The following is a 25,098-nucleotide window of genomic DNA, read 5'->3' on the forward strand; positions in this document are numbered from 1 at the left end:
CAGTTTGACACAAGCCACAGCTTCATTACTACAATGCAGAATCTAAATCGTAGAGTAGGAAGTCTAGGAAACCCTAACACATTTGGTAACTGCTTGTTTTTGCCAGCATGTATGTTCTGAATTTCCTTGCATTGATATCTTTGTAGGGGCCCATAGCTGGACTTCCCAAACGGTGTACACGCCATATGAGTGTAACAACTTGCGTACATTGCTAGGTTCCTGCTTTGCTCGTGTAAGACGACTAAACCTTTCCACGTAATCCATGTATACTAATGGCATCCAGGGTTTTTGGCTTAAAAAAAAAATCTTTTTTTTTCATCTGTATGGGAGCCACACAAGAGACATTGACTTTGCTCTAGCTCCTTTATCCATCCTCTCTGTTTCACAGCTAATGGAACCCAACATAGCCTAATATCCAAGAGATGAACCAGGAAAAAACCAGTTCAGAGGAAGGTGTCAGACACTGCTGAATATCAACTCTTTTCTCATGGCTCTTGTTCCAAATTCCCTATCCTTGCCTAATGATCTCAGTTTAAGTGTCTTAATCTGCAGCTGCTCTGTAGTATCAGTAACTTCTTGCAACCTCCACTACCAATACTTAATATTCTCTTGTCCCTTGCTCAACCACTGCTCTGTACCTACCTCTTTCCTAATCCTGCAACGCTAGTCCTACTAGTCCTTCCAGACACCTATTATTGACATTAAGCACACCTGTTGATGCATTTCTACCCAATAAATACTAGTCTGTGCCAGAGCAGCTGCTTGACGGGCATCTAAATTGCATACCTGCTACCTGTGTATTACACAGGCCACTTTTGACAATCATAGGCCATGGCAGACAACCACTGCCTGATACTGATGCACCAAATATTAATGACAATTGTTATTTTGTGCCTAGTGTAGAGATGGGATTCTCTAGACCTGTTTCAGAGATGATTACATGTATGGCTTACTGGTTTGGATTTCTGTTATGTCTCATTACAGACAGTCCTCTTCTGCCTGGGATACTGAACACTGCAAATAATGAATAAGCCCTAACAGTATGGGTACTGTGGAATGCATTTAAAAATAAAGAGCAGAAGTACTTAGCCAGAATTTATCAGTTCTAGATAAGCACTTGTCCTGCCAGTCCAGCTGAGCCTTCACATTGCACTTTCCAGAGTACCAGGTGCCAAGAGTGCTTATAAATTCTGGCCTGCTGTGACATAAATGCATGGAGACTGTTTGGGTTTACCACTGTGTCCAAACGTAAGCTCTTGTGCAACCCTAAGCATCAATAACTGTGTGGCTCTTGTAGCACTTACCTCAGCATTTATTACTCCAGCTTGATTTTCTCCATGCCAGACTTGAGACGGGCCCAGAAAACTTCAATGTGTACTGAAATTTACTGCAGAGGCAAGTAGGTTGTACTGACAAGCAGCTGTTGCAGGTCTGTCTGCGACTAGTTTCTAGCTTCTCTAGCATCTGTAGAAGCTAGTCCCAGACAGTAACAACTGGGACTAATACTTCTACCATGCTGTAGGAAAGTGTTAGAGCAGCACTTCGTAACAACTAATCGATAACGCTGTTTAACCCAGATTTTTACAGCACAGACAACAACACCAGAACAGAATGGCAAAAGGTAATTGAGAATTGATTACAGCTAGGTAACTCTAGAAGGAAGGATGCTTCATAACACCATTTCTTTGTCAAAAAGTGGAAAATAATTTGGCACAGAAAGTGAGGAAAGTAGTCTGAGCTTAATACAAGACAGAGATGACTTCAGCAAAAATTATGAAACACTAATACATTGTGACAATAACAACCCCCTCCAACCCAGCCATGTGGACTTGGCAGTGCTAGGTTAATGGTTGGACTCAATGATCTGAAAGGTCTTTTCTAACCTAAATGATTCTATGTAAGGACAAAATCATAATTAAAACCTCACACAAAATGAAATTATGGTACAGGGGGCGTTTGCTGAGTGGTTTTGATGAGCACTGATTGGAAAGGAAATACACAATGTGTATAGAGGAACTGCCTGTCTCATTGGCTGTAGGTTAAACACCTTGCATGAGCCAGTTAAGTAAATGAGGGAACTAGAGGTAAAATGGCTGAGGACTCAAGGGTAGTGGTTGCTTCTGAGGTAGGTTTGTAATCATGGTAAGATGCACAGACAGGAGAATCTCAGACCCAACTGCAAAAAAAAGCTCTGGCTCTAGTTGAGAGTAATTTTAGTGGATCAGAGGAAGAGCTGTCTTTTCTACAGCTTTGCATCCCTTCTTAAAAGACCTATCTAGGCACACAGCATCATTTAGTGCTGCAAAGCTAAAATTAGGGGAACTTCATTACGCAAGTAGCTACTGTATAATAATTTAAACAGGCATGATTTTCCATTTGCAATTAAGCATTGCCTGTATATTCCAACTAGAGCCAGAGCTTTGGTGTTTGAAAGCTTTACAAGCATAAACCTGAATGTTGTTCTTGAAGGATTATAGTACAGACAAAATTAAGGAAGGCCATGTAGACATCAAGGACAGTGACGGGAGTAAAAGATTTCTAAATACTAACAGGAAAACCTTGAAAGCTAAACTATTACCTCTAAGAAATAAAAGAAAGGTAAGAGGCTTCAAAAATTTCCATCTTCCCAGCCACATGGGAACTGCTAATACTGACAGTATCGCCTGATGGTAACCCCTGATATACCACTAGGTGGACAGAAGAAGGATTCTAAGGAAAAAAAAAAAAAAAAAGGGAGAGGAACAGTAGTTTGGCTGGACTCCATGACAGTGTTTGATTCAGTCCTACATTCAGAAAGAACACATGCATCAATGAATAACATGATATTTAATGTAAGATTTACCTGTAATCATGTCAAAGACCTAGAACTAATGGATATAGACACTAACAGGAAAACTTTCTATATGTATGCTACCAGTAAAAGGAGATTCAGAGTAAAATATAGGAATATGACCAGAACAGCGACAAAACTAAATAAAGAACATGTAACATTTGCTCCAAAATGCCAAACTATGAAAAAAACCTTGTGAGACCTTTCATTTTAAACCAACCAATTTAGAATGCTTTGTAAGCTCAAAAGTGTCCACAGTTAAATGGAATGATGACCAAGAAAAACCTCAGTTCTATCTTCACATGATTGTCTTGCAAAGATAACTGCCTGAAATAAAACTTGGAACAAATACATAAAACTGTATTTCATATAAATATTAATCCCGCAAAGATTAATGAACAAAGGTGGAATATTTTAAAAGGCCTTGAAGTTAAGTAAACATTAGAGGAAGTTTTCCATATATTTCACTTTTTAAACAGAAGAATGAAAGCCTAAAGATACCTGTGGATGCTTTGTCAATGCAAACACAACTCCGCATTAATTAGTAGCTGACTTACTATTAGTGCATAACAATTGTGCCAATAAATTGCCCTGAAATGACAGCAGCAGCAGATTTATGTTTTACAGGGCTACATTCTTCTACTAAACAAGAGTTAAAATAGAAGAATGCCATAGAATCTCTTTCCCCATCTAAATTAAATTAGTGTGAAAGCACGGTCAGGGATAAGCTATTCCGCATGGACATGCCATTTTCAGGGGAGTGCTTTGCAGCATTGTGGTACTAAGAATGAGGAATAATCTGTATAGTCTGGGATGGACTATGCTAAGTAGCACAGTGCTGTGCAGTAGGGGGGACTAGAGAAACACCTAGCACTGTGAGATGCTGGCCTGAGTAGTAATGTGCACTGTGAAATGGCTGGGCAGCAAAAGACAGTGCAGACAATTGTGTAAGAGTGATGGGGAGCCCTGTGAAACGGAGACTTGGGAAACAAGACAGATGCATTATTAGTGTGTAGCCCACCAAATCCATTCAAAAGTTCTCTTCAAATGAGAAAGGTTTTTCACCCTTGCCATAAAACTGTGGAGATCCTATTCCAGACTGCACTTGTAACAGTGACCACATGCTCCAATGGACAATGATAAACTTTTTCAATAATTCCTCACTAAAGATATCGACATATGTGGTGATCATAATACATATTCTGTTAAATGTTACATAAACTGGTTAGGACAGGAAAAAAATTCTTTCTGTCCTTATATGCTTAATGTAAAGGTGGATGAAACTAGTCTCTCTGCAGTGGCAACTGCTTCACTGTTCTCTTACATGAACAGTAACTTAAACAGTACCTCAAAGGCGAACAGTGGTGTGGGAGGCTCAAGAAGCCACATTTCACAAACCAGGAGGAAGACCTAATTTGCTGCACATTTGCATATCTCACATTTTGAAAGAGCACAGTATGCGTACTTTCCTTTGTTCTCTTGGAAACTGCCTCTCAGTAATCTGCTCCACACTATTCATAAACTGTACGTAAATAAATCTACAACGATTTGTAGCTCTAAATTGACTTTAAGCCTTCATTTATACTCTATAAACAGAATCATACACTCCAGGTCTCAAAAAGTTTGAAAGAATGAATGTAGATCCTGTTTAGTACAGATATGGATCAAAAAGAAATAAATACTTCTTGGTTGCTGCTGGGAAAAAAAATCAGTGGGTTTAGCCTTATTTCCAACAGAAATGCAGCTTATGGGAGTGCCATGTCTATACATCTGTCAGGTTGTCCCACAACAGGTTTTGACCCACTAGTCAATTGTAACCAAATCTGACACAATTGTGACCTCAGGTATACTGGCTTCCTGAAAATTTCATAAAAATTGACAGCTAGATTGAGTACGGAGACTGAAATGAGTGCCATCCCTATGGGAAAGCCTGCATGTGCTTTGTTGCTTTGAACAGAATTTATCTAGCCTAATTTCTGCAGACTGAACTGGTGACTTTTTATGGAGTTTCAAAAGCAAACTCAAAAAACAAATTGAAGTCCAATTTTAAAATGTGGAAAAAACCCTACCAAAAATATTTACTAGCTAAACTACTGTAAGTTCTTCCAAATCAGGCCACAAGGTCCACCAGGGTTTGTATGCCTTTCAGCACTCTGTTTTGGCTGACTGGTATGATGCGTGCAAAAGGGCATCTTTTCAGGTGACTGGCAAATAAGCTTGAAACTTATAAATCAAAATAGGGCAGAGATGCCAATGCTCATGGCTTAAATATCTGTACAAATCAATAATTCAGTCTGAACTCCCTGCACTCTAAATTTCTCCCCACACAACATTCCAGAAAAATCCAAAGATAAGCCAAAAACTTTGAAACACAGCAAAACAGCACAAGCAGCCCTCTGGAGCTACCTACTGCCACGTCCTCCGTTCAGACCATCTCTGCTGCATTTGGGTTGGTTAAATTGCTCAAGGGGAAACAACTAAAGAACATCTTCTTCATTCTTCTAGAGAACTTCTGTTTAAAGCTAACAGTGTATATTTTTTTTTATTCTATATCATTTAGAAGTAGCTTTAGGCAGTGGAGTTGTTCATCTTGTGTGATTAAGCACTTTGCAGACCAAGGCAACTACTAATAGAACACCTATGCTTTTTGTTTATGGGGCTCTAAAGAGACAACAATAAATGGATAAAATAAAAAATGAAAGTGAAAATCAGAATCTTCTCAACAGATATTTGCATTCTAACCTCTAGTTAGCCTCTTCCATGTTCCAGAGAAAATAAATTACCTATCTTTCTGCTTCTTAGAGAAGATCCTTAACACTGTAATTCCTTTTCCATCTCTATTTGAATTATCAAAAGTTGTTCTGAGGTCATGCTTATTCATAAGGGCTACTGCTTTTCAGACTTGTTTTCAAGTCTTTGTTTTCAGACTTTTTGACCCCCCAAACTTTGACTTTTCCACAGTCTAGCAGTTTGCCTAATCAAATTTGCTTTATTTGATTTGTTTAATCAAATATATGTATACATACTAACTTCTCTCTATCAATCTCAAAATGTTTTTGTCTTTAGGTAACGATGGCTACAACAGTACTACAGTCTTTTCTTAATCCTGAATGATCTTATAGCGAACAACAAAGGCAAGTTAAATATCTTAGCTAGTTAAAGGTTACTGAATTATTATGCATAGGCCATATTTGAGAAAATTAAGTATCAGATTTTTGATGTTTACTGTATTCAAACATTATACATGCTACAACCAGAGCCATGTCAATAACTCTATGAATTTATCAGACTCCTGCCTAAGATAATTATCCACGCTACTGTTTTAGAATCTGAGCACTTCCAATTCAGATTGAGTGCAACTCATCACATCTTGTCTGGTTAGCTGAATTTATTTTCTCTAATATGCATTAAAATTTCTTGTACTTGCCAACTGTGACTTTCTACTATTGCCAATCTACTCAGCTATGATAAACTCGTGGACTTGACTAGGTGACTGCCTTTGCATAAATCGCTGGTGAGTCATTAGAAAGCCCAAGTCTGTTAGCCACAAATTAAAACGCATGGGGAAGAATTGGACAGCATACAGAAAAGATACTAGAGATTAAAACAGTGAGCCAATAGCCTGCAAATGAGATGCTCATAGAGAGCAAATGATGCTTGTTACTTATGAAAACCCTAATGTGTGAGCTGGCACTGCTACTGTTCTCTTTTGTTCAGGTGCAATAAGAAGCAGTTCCAAAGAAGGTGCCAACAAGGTTCCGTGTAGTGAACAAATCTTTCAGAATTGCTCTGAGTTCACTACTCCTCTCAAGAGTTAAAAGACGTGTTCTGCACCCTGAAACAGAAATAAGTCTTCTCATATGCTGGCCTGAAAAAGTTACCTTGAAGATATTGTTGAAGCATAATGAAGGAGATAGGAAAGGAGACAATTTTTGTGGTGCCAGATGGAAACCCTTGGAAAGAATGGGAGCTAGGAGCTGCGCAACTGATATGCATGGACACAGAACCTTGCTTCAGTGCTTGCAAACACTGTCTGGAACAGCTGTACTAGAAACTATTCCTTTTGACTAGTAAGCTAGAAGTCAAGGGTTCACAGCGAAGGAATTATGCATTTCATTTAACCTGTGTGATGTTGCCCCTTTGATGAGGCCATTGACATCCTCAATAGAGCAGAGGCTTCACCAATGGAAGACGTAGGGAAATGAAAATCCTACTAATTCTATGGAGCCTTGTAAGGCCAAAAAATTATTCAAGTATTGAATACCAGGACACCTTGATAACAACAGGGTAAATGTGGATATGGAAAACCATTGGTAGAATATAGCTTGCACTTGCCCCAAAGGAATTTCTTCTCTTGCTCCCTAAATAGATTGCTTTTAAAGGCTATCCTGAAGTTCTGTACAGGTTGTTACTTAGACCTCTTCTAGAATAATATACCCAAGTTTGAACATCTACAATTTAAAACTGACATTGAAAACCAGAGAGGAGACAACAAAAATATAAAAAAGCCTAAAATACATTCTACAATAGAAGGCAAAGGCATTCAGTCAGCTTGATTTTTTTAAAATCTACCATAAAAAGGAATAATAATATGCCACATCTTATGTGCAATTAGCACTTCAAAGTAAAAATAAGCCACAAATCTGAAGTAAGAATAACAATTTAAATGGATTATCAATATTATAAACTCCCACCACTTACAGGCTACATATGCAGACTACTTTCTTCCAGAATAGCTAATCTCATGGCCTATGAGTTAGAAGAGTAGGTGTAAGACACTGAGTGCAAAGCCTATGGGAGTCTATTTATCAGTGTATAACTATTACAGCCCATCTGCAGACAGAGGTTAACTAGAGACCATACTAGTACTGAAATGGCTGGATTAGTTCAGCACTCTATGCAACGTAAAGACCACCCTCGTACATGGGTACTTCACTGGAATCTAAGTAGTTTCAGCCTGTATTTTTCTTCTCTGGAGAAGCAGTTACATTCAAAAAATATCAAGGGAATCTGACAACATCTGACTTTCATAGACCTAAAATTTATAAAAAACAATAAAAAGAATGACTTAGAATGAATTTAAAGTTTAACAAGGTATATTTATTTAATCTGATTGTTCAAGGAACCATGTCCTTTTTAAACACCTCATTAGTTACTGAAATAATTAAAGAACATTATTTAGCACATATTTTAAACTTATGGTTAGAGATTCGTCAAGAGTTACAGAACTGAAATAACCTCAGTAGACTGCTAATGACAAACATTACTTCATATTAGTTAAATGCATTGTTAATATGACTTCTTTTAGGTAAAAGGACAATTTGAGGGCATAACTAGAGTACCTTAAGAAAAATAAATGTAAAAAGCGCCTTGAGGCATGGCAAGTTAACCAATTTATCTTAGTGAAATACTTTTACTTCAGCAGAACTTTAATCTTATTTATATCATGAGATAAAGGCTTACTTTGTGGAAGAAGTGAAAAACAAAACTTAGAAAAAAGATAAAGGAGAAGAAAATTATCTAATATCTTTTCTTTTTATTCCTGTATACACTTCACAGAACCAGAATAATGACTAATTTATTATGTTACTGATTCATACTGTTTTAATCAGGTTGAAACAGGCCACACAGAACTGAATATCCCTTTTGCTACATGTACATGAGTATTATGCACATACCCCCTTTCTTTCTAAGCATCTTATATATTTCAGTTTCTTGTTATGACGGATTCGAAATTATTTAAGCTATTTTTGTTATGCAATTTGGTTAATCTCTGCAGTTCCTTCCATGGAGTAATTGAGCCTTTAAGCTTTTGGAAGATACATCTAAGCTGGCAGCTCTAGATATTATTACTCTTGGAAATTTCTCCTAGGAGAATCATATTTATTGTTTAAGGAACATCTGTAAACACAGCTTTTATGAAGATCTCTTGAAGATCTTCATAACTCCTACTTGACTGTCTTATCATAAAGTATTATTCCTACTAAAATAATTTAATTATGAAGCTGAATTCAGAGACAGGCCACTGGAATAAGTATTACTCAAAGTACTTGAACCACAATGATCTTAATATTTTAATATTTATACTCACCCCTAAATTAGTATATAAGAAATAAGTGTGATGTTACAAGCCTATCATCATTTTTATTTTGACTTTGATTTTAATAAAACACACACATTGTTTATCCAGGCATTTAAGAGAATGATGTGAGCATTACAGCGAAGTTGGAAAATTAAGCTTCACGTCAAAAATAAATATGCAGAATAGAGCATCTAGGCACAGCTATTAGTGTTACTACACCTAACAATAAATCAAATATTAATAATAATTGATCTTTATTGTAACTAGTATTTCAAACAAACAGGAGAAAAATTCATTTGCAGAGGCCTGAAAAAACTTCTGTGAATCCTCTAGAGTCCCAATGCAATGCCTAAATAACAGATAACGGGTTGTGTTGGCCCTTCTGGTGTGAATTCCATGCAGATACAACATTTTCTTTTTTTACAACTTCCTTTTTTTACAGATGTTGTACCGAAAAAAAAGGAGACCATTGTTCCTCATTTTGGTATTACAGATCTCCTTTGCATTTTGGAAACTGAAATGATGTGAAGCTGGCAGTAATGTGTGTGCTAAACATACTGCTGAGGTTTACAGACATATTTGGACTGGAAGGTTAAATTTTAGCCCTGAAGAAGTAAACAGGCTGCAAGCACGAAGATTTCCTTCTCTTAGTTAAATCAAAGGAGTTGCTATCTACATCTGAAGAGTCCTCCTCACGTACAACTGCTCTCTAGTACTACCTAGCAGTTGTTCTGGTGCACGGTGAAATGATAGTCCTGTCAATTCACATTCATAAAGAGCTAGAGAATCAATAAAATATTTCTATTGAAATATTAATGTTATACCTGTAAAAAGAGCATATCTCTTAATTTTACCAAATTGATTTGCAGCACTGAAATAACAGACAATTGTATGCATTTATTTTTCCACTCTATTTCTAGGCTTTTCATGAATGTATGTACAATTACTCTGTTAGGGAAAATACTCATAACAAAACATCTGTAAAATGATGTCTGGAACAGTGCTGCTATATTTTGGCAGCTTTGCATAAATATAGTATATCAAACAATGCCTCTGAAATTCTGCTTGTCATTCAGCATAAATCTAAAGCAAATTACAGTAATGCCTGACACACGCTGAGTTAACAGCATACAAAAGGCCCTTTTGTGCTTAACACCTACTCTTACCATTAACATGTCTTCCCCAGCACAATAAAGCAGAAAGTACAACAGATGACACGGGAAGAGTGCTGGTCAGCAATGGAGTTCCACTTCTGTTCTGAACAGCATTTACAAACTCTTTCTAACTCAACGTATCCCCACTTCTGGAACACAGCTTTATAAATAACAGCATCAATCTACAGATTTTAAATTTCCTACTGAAGCCTTGCTGTTCCTGGGATTTGCCAGGTCCAAGTTACAGTTCTCTCTGCTTGTACAGTCTGCAGCATCTGCATTGACTGGTCTGCTAACAGTTATCAAAAGATCAACACAATGATTTACACAGAGTTTCTGGCTGCTAAATATGGTTATAGAAGACTTACTCCTGTTTTAGACAGAACAATGGGTTTGCTGAACCTAACTCTCATCACAGGCTTTTTCAAAAATGTCTTTAAATAAAATTTACACAACTTCATTAACAGTATTACGTTAGCATGACCTTCCTTTCAGTCACTAATTGTGGTGGCTACATGATCACTCAAATTTTATTAATACAATCATAACACAGATTTTCAACTCAGGCTGGGGCAAAAGTGAGAAAGTTCTTGCCTTTTATTCATCAGGTAGAAGAGAATTTAGGTAAGAACCATCACAACTATGATGCAAAAGAGGTATTTAACCCAGATAAATTAACTGTGCCTCTATCTGTATTCACCTGGCTGCACATTATGGTATGCCCAACCCTGACCCTTCAGCTGGGCACCTGCTGGGAGTGACATCCTCCAATCTGGGCTGGATGCCCACAGTGTCCTTTTCATCTGGCTACGACATGCCAAAATCTAGATAGAAACAGGACACCCTAGATTTACAAATCTGCAAGTACCTCTGGTTCCACAGTCAAGGCATGGTTTGTGACATATTACAGTAAAAGAAGGATTCACCTAGTGAGATTAATTGCTTTAAAATAAATCACCCTAAAATTAGGAAGCAAAAACTATATTTAGACAATTAAATGATTGGCCCAATTTTCAAAAGTTTCTTTACATGGATGGAGCAACTGGGTGATCATCTTGCTCAGCACAATCAGGCCACCTACTTAAAGCCTCATGGCCGAGTTTCTTAAACTCAATTTAATTATTGATTACATAAATAGACTCCACTTTTAAAGAGTGTTTAAAGTACAATATTCACTTACACTGAAGGAAAATAACAACAAGGAAAGGGTTCCAAAGAAGAACGTATCTGAGAAAATTAAGGGAAAGGTAATCAGATTTCATCACAGTTGCTTGACTTTTTATACCTAGTAAGATCACTACTGTATAGTCCTAACTTCTTCAGAAATGAATTTTTGAATTCACTTCTTATGCAGTTCCAGGATGACTTGAAAAATCATATACTCTTTTTCCTTAAAATGCAAGCAAACAAATCACTTAAATACATAAATATATGTTTTTATTTCAAAAAAATCGTGAAAATGATGGTAGAATTTTTGCTACTACAAATTTGCAAGAAATCCAAATTTGTTTGATTTCCTACAGAACTTGTACTGCCATTCTGGAGATCTTCTCTAAGTTGCAAATGACCCTTTGAAAATTAAAAATGGTTTAAGGTTAAGATGCTAGGAGTCATCAACAACAACAAGAAGCAAGATCTTTTTCTTGTTTTTGTTACATAGTTATTTTGACTCAATAAAACTTGCAGTTTGTAGTCCATCTGTAGTAGATATTGTAATGCAAAATTAGAACAATAAACCACCAAAATACAAAAGTGTTTCAGATGTCTTCATGTAGCAATAGAAAAAAAAAAGTCCCTGACATGAATTTTCTGTGTTGTGTAAGCAGCATATTGCATCCTACTTCACTTTCCCTAGAAGTTATTTATGAAGATGGTAAGGCCATTTTAAATTTTAGGGTGGCAACACTTCTTGTGAGCCTTCCTACAAAAGCCTTGAGGGGTCTGAATAACGACCTCTGATGATTTCAGTCTTTTCCCTCTGCTATAGTTTAACACAGCAGACTTTCCTTCTAGTGAATTCTTTTATGAAGCTTCTCAGAAACTGCATATGAAAATCTACCCCTCAAAAAGAATCAGACAGTTTGAAGCTTTTCTTGGGAATGACAGGATGCTAAAATAGAAAAATTGACCTGAACATCTGCTATTTCACATTTCTCTGCCTGAATTAAAAAAGTAGGATGCAACTATTAATGTTACTATTAGTCACCAACAGAAAGATTTAAGAATTACCATGCTAAAGTCTATAACTGACTATAAATAGGATTAGTAGCAAAAAGAAAGCAATCTCAAAGTAATTGGTAACTGTGTAAGAGAGAGCATATTGATAAGGGTAGACCATCTACCCTTGACCATCACTTCTAAACATAATTTCCTTTGCAATAACTTTTTTAAAAGATAAACCTTACAAAGGGTCTAGATGGCCTACAGACTGAAGCTTTCTGAATTTTAAGCAGCAGAATGATGACAGGATCTTTTTGCAAGCTCTGCCAGCTGTCCTCTTCTCTTGTACAGAAATCTCTTCACCTGTTAGCAGTGGGTTAGCCACAGTATGCGGCTGACATCAAGTTGTTATACACAGTTTTATCTACACTACATAAGCTACTCTGCCAATTATTATGCCATAAGTTTCTGTTTAAACAACACGTTGCTACAAGACTAGACTTTTGGATTAAAAAAGAAATCAAAAGAACAGCTAAAATTCTAGAAGATTTTATTTTCTACTTGAATTGGTGTTAGCAAAGGAAACAAGTACTTGAATACATTTGCACAGGAATTTAATTAAAATTTTCTCTTGTCTGTGTGTAAAGGGAATATAGCCCTGTGGATGACATAGAAGTGGCAGAAAAAGTTTTGCAAAGAATGACCTGGATGAGAAAATAATAAAACTTGTTTTCTGCTCAATATTTCAGGGTACTCTGATACAGGTGATATTTAGGAGGTAGAATTAGACTTCTCCTTGCTTAGAACACCTTGGGCAACAGTCTTCCAGAGGAAGCCTCCCTGTCAGTTACTAAGCTGTGATCCATTGCATGTAACATTACAGTTTCACTCTCAACAAGATCCACTGCTACAACCGAACATAATTTGACTTCTGTGACTCAAAGGGCATGGGACAAGGGACCTGCCTCAAGACAGGCTCCCACATCTATCTTTTCAGAGGGGATGTGAGATGCAAAGACAAGTCAGGGGAAGGGCCACCATGGAGCACTGCTGTTGCAATGAAAAAAAAGATGTTTTTGGTGGGAGGGTTGACCTGAATTGGTCTTCTTGCTCTAACAAAATGAATCCACATTCATTAGGTGTGTAGGGCAGTGGAAACAAATGGTTCTTTATTTTTGAGAAAATGCATTGTGCTTGTTTTGGTTGGGATAGAGATAATTTTCTTCACAGTAACTAGTATGGGGCTATGTTTTGGATTTGTGCTGAAAACAATGTTGATAATACAGGGATGGTTTAGTTACTGCTGAGCAGGGCTTACACAGAGTCAAGGCCTTTTCTGCTCCTCACCCCACCCCACCAGAGAGGAGAGTGGGAGTGCACAAAAAACTGGGAGGGGACACAGCCAGGACAGCTGACCTCAGCTGAACAATAGGATATTCCCTACCATATGATGTCATGCTCAGCATAAAAAGCTGGGGGAAGGAGAATGAAGGGGGGAACATTTGGAGTGATGGTGTTTGTCTTTCCAAGTAATGGTTACACTTTCCTGGAGATGGCTGAACACCTGCCTGCCAATGGGATGTAGTGAAGGAATTCCTTCTTTTGCTTTGCTTGTGCACATGGCTTTTGCTTTACCTATTAAACTGTCTTTATCTCGGCCCTGAGTTTTTTCACTTCTACTCTTCCAATTCTCTCCCCCATCCTACCTGGGGCGAGTGAGCAAGCGGCTGCGTGGGGCTTAGTTGCTGGCTGGTGTTAAACCACAACATGAGCCTAGCAACAAGTTATGATTCTGCTGCCTTGGGTATTCTTTCATTCAGGTGTATTTTGTGTCTTTCTTGTAACATTTACATTCATACTGCACACTAACCTGGAATTTATCTTTCCATTATTAGCAAAATATAAACAAGCAATATATTTCATTAATGAAGGGCTCTTTGTGTTCTCATTTTCACCTGTAAATTATTCTTTTGATAAAATGTCTTTGTAGGAAGAAAATTTGCTTCAAACCTTGTGAAGTGATTACACTGTAACAGAAACTTTGTTACAGTGTTTAAATCACATCATGTCCAGAAGCTGAAGCAACTCCAACACATCCTGTTACAACTGAAGAATTCCAATTTCTTGGTAATTTTATGTGGCAAATACATTTTGTCTATGTTCATCTCCAAACAGAGCTCCAACTATGTTTTATCCTTCCCATTTGCTTGCACGCACAAATAATTAAAATCATAAAGCTTTCTAACAAAACGAACAAAAATACTTTGGTAAATGATGATGAGTAATAAAAGATCACCTATGAAAAGGTTAGAAAAACATCCATGGACAAATTCAGTCCTAAAATAGTGACATCTCTATAGCTAATTGTCATAGAAATCTTCATCAGCTTTTGCTGAAGCTATCATTCAGATTGGTTAGATCAGTCTTCTAAAAGGTCCTTTACCACGGGTGTTCAGGGGATCCCATTTCACTTACTGATCTCCCTAAGAGTTACAGAAAATGATGGTCAACTAGAACATACAAGGAACACCATTTTCCAATTAAGAATAAAGAAAGCAACAAATTGTCAAGCACAGCTGTAGTCGTGGATATCTGAAACTGCTAAAAAAAGAATAAGAAGGAAATGCTCAAACACAATTCTAGCACTCCAAGAAAATACAGCTGATACAAAATAATAATAAATGGAATTTGAAACAATGTTCATACTTCTGGCACATTGAGCACATAGGGACAGAGGATTAAAGCAAATAATTTTTATATTCAATTAACCAGTTAGACAGTATCTGGAGAATTCACTAGTCAAACAGAACCAGCAGCCAAATAAAGACTAATTTAAAAGAAAAAAGTATACTTGGAAAAATGGGATAAGCTTTGGTTTTTCTATATACTGAATTTACTGGGAGTATACTGCTTCAAACTGTACTTTTTAGGGTCAATCAAAAAAATCAGATGTAAGACAACCTCTAACAGGAAGAACCCACTTCAAAGCGATGTTGCATATGAACATTCTCACTGTTAAGAAGCAGAGACAATGTCCATTGGGATTCTTTACTAATTCCAAAACCTTGATGGGCCCTGTCTTTCAAGACCCAAGAGGATATGAAGGACATAAGTTAACAGGACAGAACTAATTTCTTTTATTGAAAAACTGAAATACAATATCGGATGAGACTACAGGAAATAAAGCAATTTAACTCCACCAAACAGCAAGTATAAATTTGTAAAATGCACAAGATCTTCTGTAATTATAACAATGCATTTTAAAGCCATAGTACTTTTGGCACTTTGGTAAACAATAGGGTGAAACCGATGTCCCATTACAGTCACCTGGACAGGTCTAGGATTTTGTTCTGCTGCACTAGGTAAGATGACTAGGAAGGCTAGAAGAAGTTTATTACAGCTCTATAGCATGCATTAATTTAGAATTAAATTAATTACACAAAAAAAAAAAATAAGTGTGCAGGTTGTAGCTACTAATTTGGGGATATAAATGGCGGCACAGAGTAAGCCTTCGCAGTTATTTATCTTTCAACAAAAGTAATATTACCATAAAATATTATTTGTGATCCTTAGATGCAGGCAAGATTCTTGTTTGAAGGGTTAAAATTTTTCAAAAAGTAGTCCAGAAAAAAGCCCCTTAAACATAATCATCTTCTCATACCTAAGATAGATCTCAAAGCTTTTAAATTTATCTTAGCACTGGCATAGCTTATCTAAAAAGCGTAACTGCTCATGCAGCAAAACACCATATACATTCATTAGAAGTCTCAAGACACCTGGATTTACAGAAATTAGTATATTGCCCCATACTTAAATATATGACAAAATGAATACCCAGATCTGACTATAGTAGCCAACACACAAACCAATTCATCATTAGTAGATAAGGGACCTCAAAAATTTCACTGCTGACAGCCTGAAAGTCTTTGCAAGACTGACACTAAGAAGGTATAAAAGAGTTTGGAAATTTGTAGAGATAAAAACAAAACTGCAGCACACAGCTTAAAATGTTTTCCTGTGAAGAACAGTCAAAATATACACACGGGAAAAAGGAACATCAGAAAGGGTTATTTCCAACTCATAACTCTAAATGATGCAAAATGATCTGCAAATTATTTTTGTGGCAAACCACTGTGTTCTAGTTTGATATCAGAATATATGCCCCCTTTTCAAAAAACTGAATAGATTTCTAAATCTGTCCACTACTATCAACATGTTAGTTAAACATTATTTTATTTTTAATTATTTATGCTGACAGTAAGAAAGGACACTACTCCCTACTTTGCATCTAGTAGAACAGTAGGGGGAAAAAAGGATAAACTATCAAAATAATCTTACTAGACTTCAGCAGAGGATGCATCTCACACAAGAGTAACCTGCATAATTCAGGACTCTCAAGTGAGGCCTTGGGAACTTTCCAATGTTAGCTACTAATTTTAATTTCCTTAATATGGGCAGCATCCTATGTCCTAGTTTAGCAGATTGGAAAAAATCTTTTCTAATGAGGAAGCGTAACAGGCAAAGACAAAGATCCAATACAGTGAGGCATGCAAAGCGAACCAATGCCATTTAGTTTGATTGTGCTGGGTAGGTTGCCTCCTTAATGTAAGTCTGAAACTCACAAACTGTCATCATTTTTAGATGTATTATTTATGTCAGTTCTTCAAGCAAAACCAGGTCATATTTGGAGCAACAAAGCTCACTTCTGTATTGTTCAAAGACCTGCCTAGCTTTAAAAAAAAGAAAACCACACACACAAAAAAACTTGTTAGGCTACATACTTTTCATTTTACAGCTTTCACAGTGCATTCAGTGGGAGGCTAGGACTTTATTTAGGGTCTAAAGGACACAAGCTAATGCCCTCAAGCAGAAGATTCAACATAAAGCCTTTGTGAAGGGTACAACCAGCAATAATAATTAGAGTGCACATGACAAACTCAAATCCTCTAGCACCCAACATTTTGTTCTAAAAAGAAGTTCTTAGCCCTCACTCTGCAGATAAACCTTCAAAAGTAATAAAATTTAACTAGTGGAGACAACCTGAAAGAAAAACTCAGTGATGCGAACTCTGCCCTTCTTAAGCCTGAGTGCAGTCTTAGCTCTGAAGTCCATCACTGTCAACTTCAGTCACTTCAACTACGGATCATTTTGTGGATACATGGGGTATGAAATGGCAATGAAAGACTCAGCTGGGAACTGGAGATGCTGCTGGGAAAATGCAGAGAAAAGCATGAAGGTGTGTCAAAAAACAACCACCAATGCGAGAAAACAGAGAACTTCTTCATAGTAGTCCATACATGACTGTGCTTTGTATTTGTGGCCAAAACAGTGCTGATACACACCAGTGTTTTGGCTGTTGTTGAACAGTGTTTGCACAGAGTCAATGTTTCCTCCCTCCCTGCCACTGCAAGTAGGCTGGAGTGGGCTTGAGGTTGGGAGTGGATATAGCCAAGCTGGCTGGCCCATACCACAGTAAGTCACACTTGTTAATAAATCCTCAGGGAGATGAGGAGGAAGATGGGAATTTTGTGGTTATGACATTTCTCTGTGTACACACCCATTAAGTGTGCTGATGCCCTGCTCCCCAGGAAGCAGCTGGACATCTGCATGCTGATAGGAAGGAATGAATAAATTCCTTTTTCCTTTGCTTGCACACACAGCTTTTACTTTCCCTATTAAACTGTCACTACCTCAATCCATGAGTCTGCTCACCTTCCTTCCATTTCCCCTCCGCCCTGCAGGAGAGAGGAGTGAGCGAGAGGCTGGGTGGGTGTTTGGCTGCTGGCCGGGATCAGTCCACCACAGCACTGAAGGTACTGAGCAGATATTTCTAAATAAGTGTTTAATTATTCTTCCAAAGACTGTATCTTGTCAGGAGTAAAGAGGCATACAGATCACAAAATAATCTTGTTTAAGAAAGGGGGGGGGGGGGGGGGGGATATATGTGTGTCAAACAAAACCCAAGTCACCTCTTGCATAATTGTGGAGGATAATTACACAATTAAAGAATATAAGAAAGCATTATAAATTTTGCCTTGTGTACTAAAGCAAATTATGTACACAAGTTTTTAATAGTTCTTCAGCCTGTAATTGCAGTGCCATCACAGTGCTCCTTTCTGTATGTAAACTTTGAGTTTCAGCAGCTATTTTTTAAATGCTAGAAGAGATTGCTTCCTATTAAGCACTTTAAAATATTATTTAAACAGATCTTGTAAGAAGTACAAACCAATACTAAAATGTAATAAAATCCAGTTAGATCTTACTCCTATAATTTTTATATGAAACGTCATCATAAGCCCCCCCCCAATGCTGTTCTTAATTCAGTATCTCGTAAGCATAACCATCCACCTTTAAAAACAACAAGAAATTGTGAAAACCATTCTTTTGGATCATATTTGCATGGCTCCACCAGAAAACTACAGAGTTAAACTGTACTTTCACATTCAGGGAAAGGCAGACTGAAATGACATACTATACACTACAAATGTCATTTTCCTAAGTTAGAAAGCAGCATGTGTTAGCTCCCGAGTATAAAGAATTCTTTATTATTTCCAAGTATTTCTAAAGTAATATTAGAGTAGTTTAAACTATACATCAACCAAGTATTAGTTTGCTAAACAAAAATGAAGTCCATATAACATCTCAGTTTATACAATCTGCGCTCCCATTTCAAACTGTACAAGCTTACTAGATAAGACATTATATAATCAATATAAAATGCCAGCATAAAGATGCCAAGAATGACACATCTTTGTTTATACACCTTCAGGTTTTGCATCCCAAATATTACCCCTATGCTCAGGCCCTACTCTTAGACATGCAATATCTACTCATAGTTTCATGCTGTAAAAATCACCATGCTGGTACGCTGTAGCATATATAGCCACTTTGACCTGACAAAGGAGACATCCTAGACCTGATTACATCTTCAGACTGCAAGGCGCCATCTGGGGTCCTGACCCTGAGCCAAGTGATTTGCAGGACGGACACAACTCGTATGCTCTGGGGGGGAGTGAGCTCTAAACAGAGTCACAGGACCAGGGCCACCAGGCTTCAGGTCACAGGATGACTCCTTGGTCCTCTTTCAGCAATCACAAATGTACCCCATATGTCTAACTGTCTGATCTAGATCTATTGGTACTAGTGCAGGGCGGAAGTTCAATCTGCAGTTGCTACAGTGTCTCAGAATTACACAAAATAGGACCAAAGGACTCTCCAGATCACTGAGCTCAGTATTCTAAAATTGTGAGACAGGAGGTCCACATACTGCCTTCTCCACAGCCACAGATGCTAAACCCCATGCCAACATTCTGAAACAAGTATTAGATTTACACTGAAAGGCAGAAGCAAAAAAAACCAACCTAGCAAACTAAGAGGAAGGGAATCAATGACAGATAATATCAGTAAGGAAACTATGAACTTGTCCAGAGGTCTGTACTACATACCTGCTTTCATCAGTTCAACCTGTGTGAAAAATTTCTTCCTGACACCAAATCTAGTCAGTAGGTTACTCCTCAGAGTGCAAAGATGACCCATCAACCCAGAATCTGAGATATTAATGCCAAAACACTCTGTCTACCTTATCTCTAGTTGTGATAGATTTCCAATGCTTGGTGACTTTCTAAGTGAATAAGCACAGTAAAAACAAAAACTCAAATCCAGTGGTACAGAAAAACAAACGTTTCCTACCTCTGCCATGGTAGAAAAGATACTTTGAAAAGAAAGGACCGCAGACATTGCCTTTGACAAAAGGATTCTTTAGACTAAGAAGTTCCTCTTATTTTTCACAAAAAGAACACTTAGTTTTCTGCATTTACAAGCAAAGCACATAATCTGACAATCTGAATGATACACTTTTCTACGTCTGTATTTCAAAAGGACAATCTTCCAGAAGTTTAAAAGGTACACACGTCAACTTGAAACAGACGCTGGTGTCTCATTTTTTGCCGTACATTCATTTACAGAACAGATACCACCACTTAGCTCTTCACTTGTATCAAATGAGATTAGAGGCCAAGATCCTTTATAATGGAAATAGAACTTTATAATGGAAAAAACCCCTCAACTATTGATTTCACAAAACATGTAGCTGTACACGTAATTGCCATATTACAATCTAATACAGTTCCTTGTAAAAGAGCTAGAATTCTTTTCAGAATCCAAAGGCTAACATGATTCTTAAACCAACTATAATCTAACTTATTTCAGTTAAAAATTGGAACAATTTTTACAAGGCATCAAGATACTCTGGTCAAAAATCTGGGAAAATTCTTCAGAGAGCACAATAATTACCTCTACTCTTCCAGGTTTGAGCACACTGGTTTTAACCTCAGCTTTCAGTATGGCAAGGCAAATGTATGTTACCAAGGGAAAGTGTGTTTCTAGACAGATACTGTAAAGTGTGAATCCATTTCACCCACCTTGCCAAAGGTTATTTGCCTATTACTTAAAGCTTCAGAGAAAACTACTTATTCCAAAGCAATATGCAACAGCCAGCCAGCAAACAGCTTCTCTCTTAAAACTTGAAATCTATTACCTGAACTAGACCCTCTTAAGTACTTCTGATTTTTATAAAAGATTGTCTTCACAGAACTGTACTTTTGTCAAGTATGTATTTTTGGTTTCAGAATATGCTTTGGTTTTGAGCATACTAATTTATGCATACTCAACATTAAATATTCATTAATATCTTTATAATGCAGATAACAGCTCTGTGAAAGCATATATCATCTTTTATAACATAATCAATTAAAAACTATCTTACCTGCCAAATGAAACTAAATTAATAATTCAGGCTGCTTCATAATACCACAATCAATGCAGCAGCTTTTAACCCAACTGAGAAAAATACTTCGTAAGATTATGATCTTTCAAATCAGAGATGATTTGTGGTTTGCACCAGGCATATATTTACATATATACACACATATTTATATATAAAAGAAAATTCTTGGAATTGGGTAAGATGGTCATGTAAGAAAACAAGAATGCCCCAAATGCCCTGCAAAGCAAACATATAATTGCTTCTTGAAATTTAACCTTTTGTAACACTGTAACACTGCAAATATGTTGTGCAAAATCACTAGCCATTGTCTGGTGCCATTCTGATACAGACTAATCTTGCATTCTGCATGGGCAACTACCTGTTTCTGGGACATCTGTTTCTGTTGTGATTAACTGCCGTCAGTGAAAAGACAACCGGCTCTTTATATGGTCATTTATATCTAGCAGGTCTCATAGCACAGATTGAGAATCACATGAAAGCTGATCTTAAGCTTTCAGCACCAGTCAGATAAACGAGCAGTCTAGCCACTTTCATACGGTGTGAAGAAATAGATTTAGTTCATCAGAGACACTTCTGTGTAATGTTAGCTCAAACATTTCTGCATGATGAACGCAGAAATAGGAATGCATGGTGAAGACACCTGAGTGACCCTTCCTGGATTCAGGCTGATTCATACAGAAGCTCTCAGGTGATCTTGCATCATGCTCTTTCTTGACAGTGCAAATCATGGAATCAACTTGTATGTAGACCTCAGTGCATTCACACTAATCGTCCTGTGATGCTGGATTGTACAGCAAACAAACTTAGAGGCAACTGCAGAATTCAGCTTGCTCCCCAGGACAGGCTATCAGACATGAGTTCAGCACTAACCAGGACAGATCCAGAATGATTGTATGTGCAACAATCAAACTGCCTTTTCAGCACAGTTGGAGAATCCATTTTACTTGGGTTTTTCATCATTACCATCCCTTGAAATACCCCAGGATTTCTAGTGCTCCAGATGACGTACCTTTGCTGTGCTCAGTGTTCTCAAAGAAAAACCACTACCTGGAAAACATGACATACTTAGTTTTGCATCAGATCAAATTTGTATTTGAATTAGCATACCTAATCTACCTTATCTCACAGCCCCTGGTCTGTCGGTGTTTGTAGCCTCACCACAGCATGTCTTTTTTCTCCCACAAGTCTCTAAATTTTCTCCCACTGTAACCTCCCTGAACTGTGTAACGATTAGTCTCCATAGCACCTACTTCAGCCACCGTGAGTAAAGAACACACTATTTATTTCTGATTTTGTTAACTAATTTCCGTTGGTCATGTGCTGCTCCATACGCAAGGTGTTGTTGAGTGTTTAGTTTTTTTTCCCCAATTTTTATTATTTCAGCTGATCTTCACCCTTCTAGTTGGCTGTTCTCTTCCACTGAATCATTACTGAAAGTAAACTGCATGGCCAGGGGATTACTGCCCAGGGCAGGGATTATTGAGTTTACCTACACTGAAGTGCATCTAACACTTCTGAAGTTCTCTGAAACCAAGAAAGATGCTAGGATACTCTACCTCCTAAAGCTTTCATTGAAAATGCTACAAATCACTTCTACCGAAAAGCTACATGCTAAACAAAATGTTGCTTACAAATCAAATGGTTTAGTATGAATTTAGCATTATTTAGAACAAATGGTATAGCAGTTTTTACGGGGACCTCTTACAGTTCTTTCGCTCTTAGGCACCATCACTGTGTGTTTAGTGTGACTACACACTGTACACTGGTACATGTCTACATTTAACGTAATTTCTGTCCTTCCAGAATGCCATGTCCTTTCTTCCAATTTGTGAGTAGCATAAGCAAGCTTATGTACCTCAAGAAGTAATATAATTTGTGGGCTACAAATCATCTGTGATGATGGATTGTTTAGATATAGAGCAGTCTTTTCCAAAACAACACTATCAGAGAATAGAATATGAAATCATTTTCATAGGCTTTGGAAGGAATCTCTAATGCAGTATGATGAAACTAAGCTAAACTGAGCCCTCCTTATGGAGAGAATGAATCAAGCACAAGAATTAGCCTTAATATACTGGTAAACCTTTTACTTTCAATCTGGTAATTGTTGGTATCCACATATTTGGCATCATTATAATTTGGCATTATTGCTAGAGCAATATTCTATGGCAACTCTGCAGCGTTGAAATAAGTTTGCTCTTTTGCTAATTTGTCAGTGTCCTTACTACAGTGGACCATGTTTCAGAAATCTTTTATTCCTGAGGAAAAAAAACAACAGCAGGAAAAACACTCTCATTGCTTTATAGAATACAAGAGTACAGAATGTTACTATGTAATAAAATTGTTATTAATGAGGCAGTGCAATGGCTAAAGCTATGCTACTATTCCCAGAACACATTCTCTTTTTCAGAGCATATTCTTAATTTTCAGAAATTCTGACACGGCATTACAAATTTTCTACAGAGATAAAATTTAAATGCCATTCATTGACGCTCTCTAAAGCATGGCTGGACATTTTTTGTGCTATCAAATTATAAAAATATAACAATTTCTGTAATTTCAGGTTCATGTTAAAAATACATGTACAGAGTAATTAATTGTAACTATGTTTATGATGTACTGCCACACCCACTCAGGCCACATTTAGCACAAAAATAAGGAGCCAAACACGGGAGTGAAAATCTGCCTTTCCTAGAATCAACTGAGGACTAAGTTCACCTCAGGGAACATCTTCAGATTTTGGTTATCCAATGCTATCAGCACACAGGTCACCCAGGCAGAATTACTATGTAGGATGCTCCTGTTCATTGTTCTCACATTACTCGGTGCAGATTAAAATGCACTCCACAAAATTATATGTTAGTTTCTTAGGAAACACTGGAATCACCAGATACATAGTTTGCATTGTACTTTTGTTATTTGTTACCATGCCCATTTTTTAACTAAAGAATATGCTTAGCGCCTTGTGGAAAGAGGGTCATACATAACTAGATAGGCAGTCTGGTCTTAGTGCCTAAGAAGTTGTCTGTAAAATGATCAATGTCAATTGCTTTTCATTACAGAAATGGAGCAGACACTTGGAATGGGGGTCTCAGATCTGCCCATTCAGAATTAAACTAATAAATATTTGTATTAGTATAATTTAGAAATCCCCCCCCAAAATGGTACTGCATAGGTACTGAAGCTGATCTTAATCCAATAAGAATCAATACATGCTTTTTTACATGGTACTGGTCCTCCCCTATCCCAGCACCCCCAAATATTTTATGATTTCATATATTACATAGTAAAACATTTACTTTAGAGTTCTTAATTTTTTGAATAATGTTTTAGATTCTGCTAGTGAAAAACTAGTCCTCCTCAAAAAAAAACCCCTAAACCCAACAATTTCTATAGCAGTACAAAAATGCTATAGAGCCAAAATACAAACTCTCTGACCATACTGCAAAGCAATATATCAGTGAACATGCTAGTCAGACTAATTCATGATTTAAGTATGGATTATTAAATACATTAAATATGTAAGGCTACGAAAGCTTCAGCACAGATATGGAATTCCATCTTAAAAATTTATGAAGAGAAAAGATGGATCTGTTTTTATATTCACGTTATAGGGTCAGGGTATCAATACACTGTGATTATGCCCTAGCTGTCAACTTAATTCCATTCACAGCAAATAAGTTCTGGATAATGTCTCATACATTTCCACTGAGCATAATTACATTGTTATAGCCACCGAAAGAAACATCCATCTAGTGAAGATGATTTGCTGATAGGAAACAGTATGACTGCAAATGACCAAAATGAACACCAGCACATTGTCTAGCAGGATTGTTAGAATATGAAACAAATTAATAGTTAGCAAAAATAGTAAGTATAAAGCCATGCTTTCATGTTATAGCTCAGCTGGCCTATCACCACTATACTCCAGCTATACTCCAACTATACCCTTACCCTGGGTGCAACAATGTACTGAACCCAGCATGAGATTATGTGGCAGAAAAATCAATAAAGAACTCTTCAGTTTTTGCCTTTTTCTCCCTCTGAATCAGGGCACTGTGGAGTCAGGTGAGATAAGAGAAGTAGA

General features: G+C 37.2%; 1 protein-coding gene across 5 annotated transcripts in view; it reads right to left on the minus strand.

Moving 5' to 3' along the window:
• RNF180 (ring finger protein 180) overlaps positions 1 to 25,098 on the minus strand; it is a 99,304-nt gene that overhangs the window by 47,560 nt on the left and 26,646 nt on the right. The window lies entirely within an intron of this gene.

Source organism: Phalacrocorax aristotelis, chromosome Z, assembly GCF_949628215.1.
Source record: "Phalacrocorax aristotelis chromosome Z, bGulAri2.1, whole genome shotgun sequence".
NCBI lineage: Eukaryota > Metazoa > Chordata > Aves > Suliformes > Phalacrocoracidae > Phalacrocorax > Phalacrocorax aristotelis.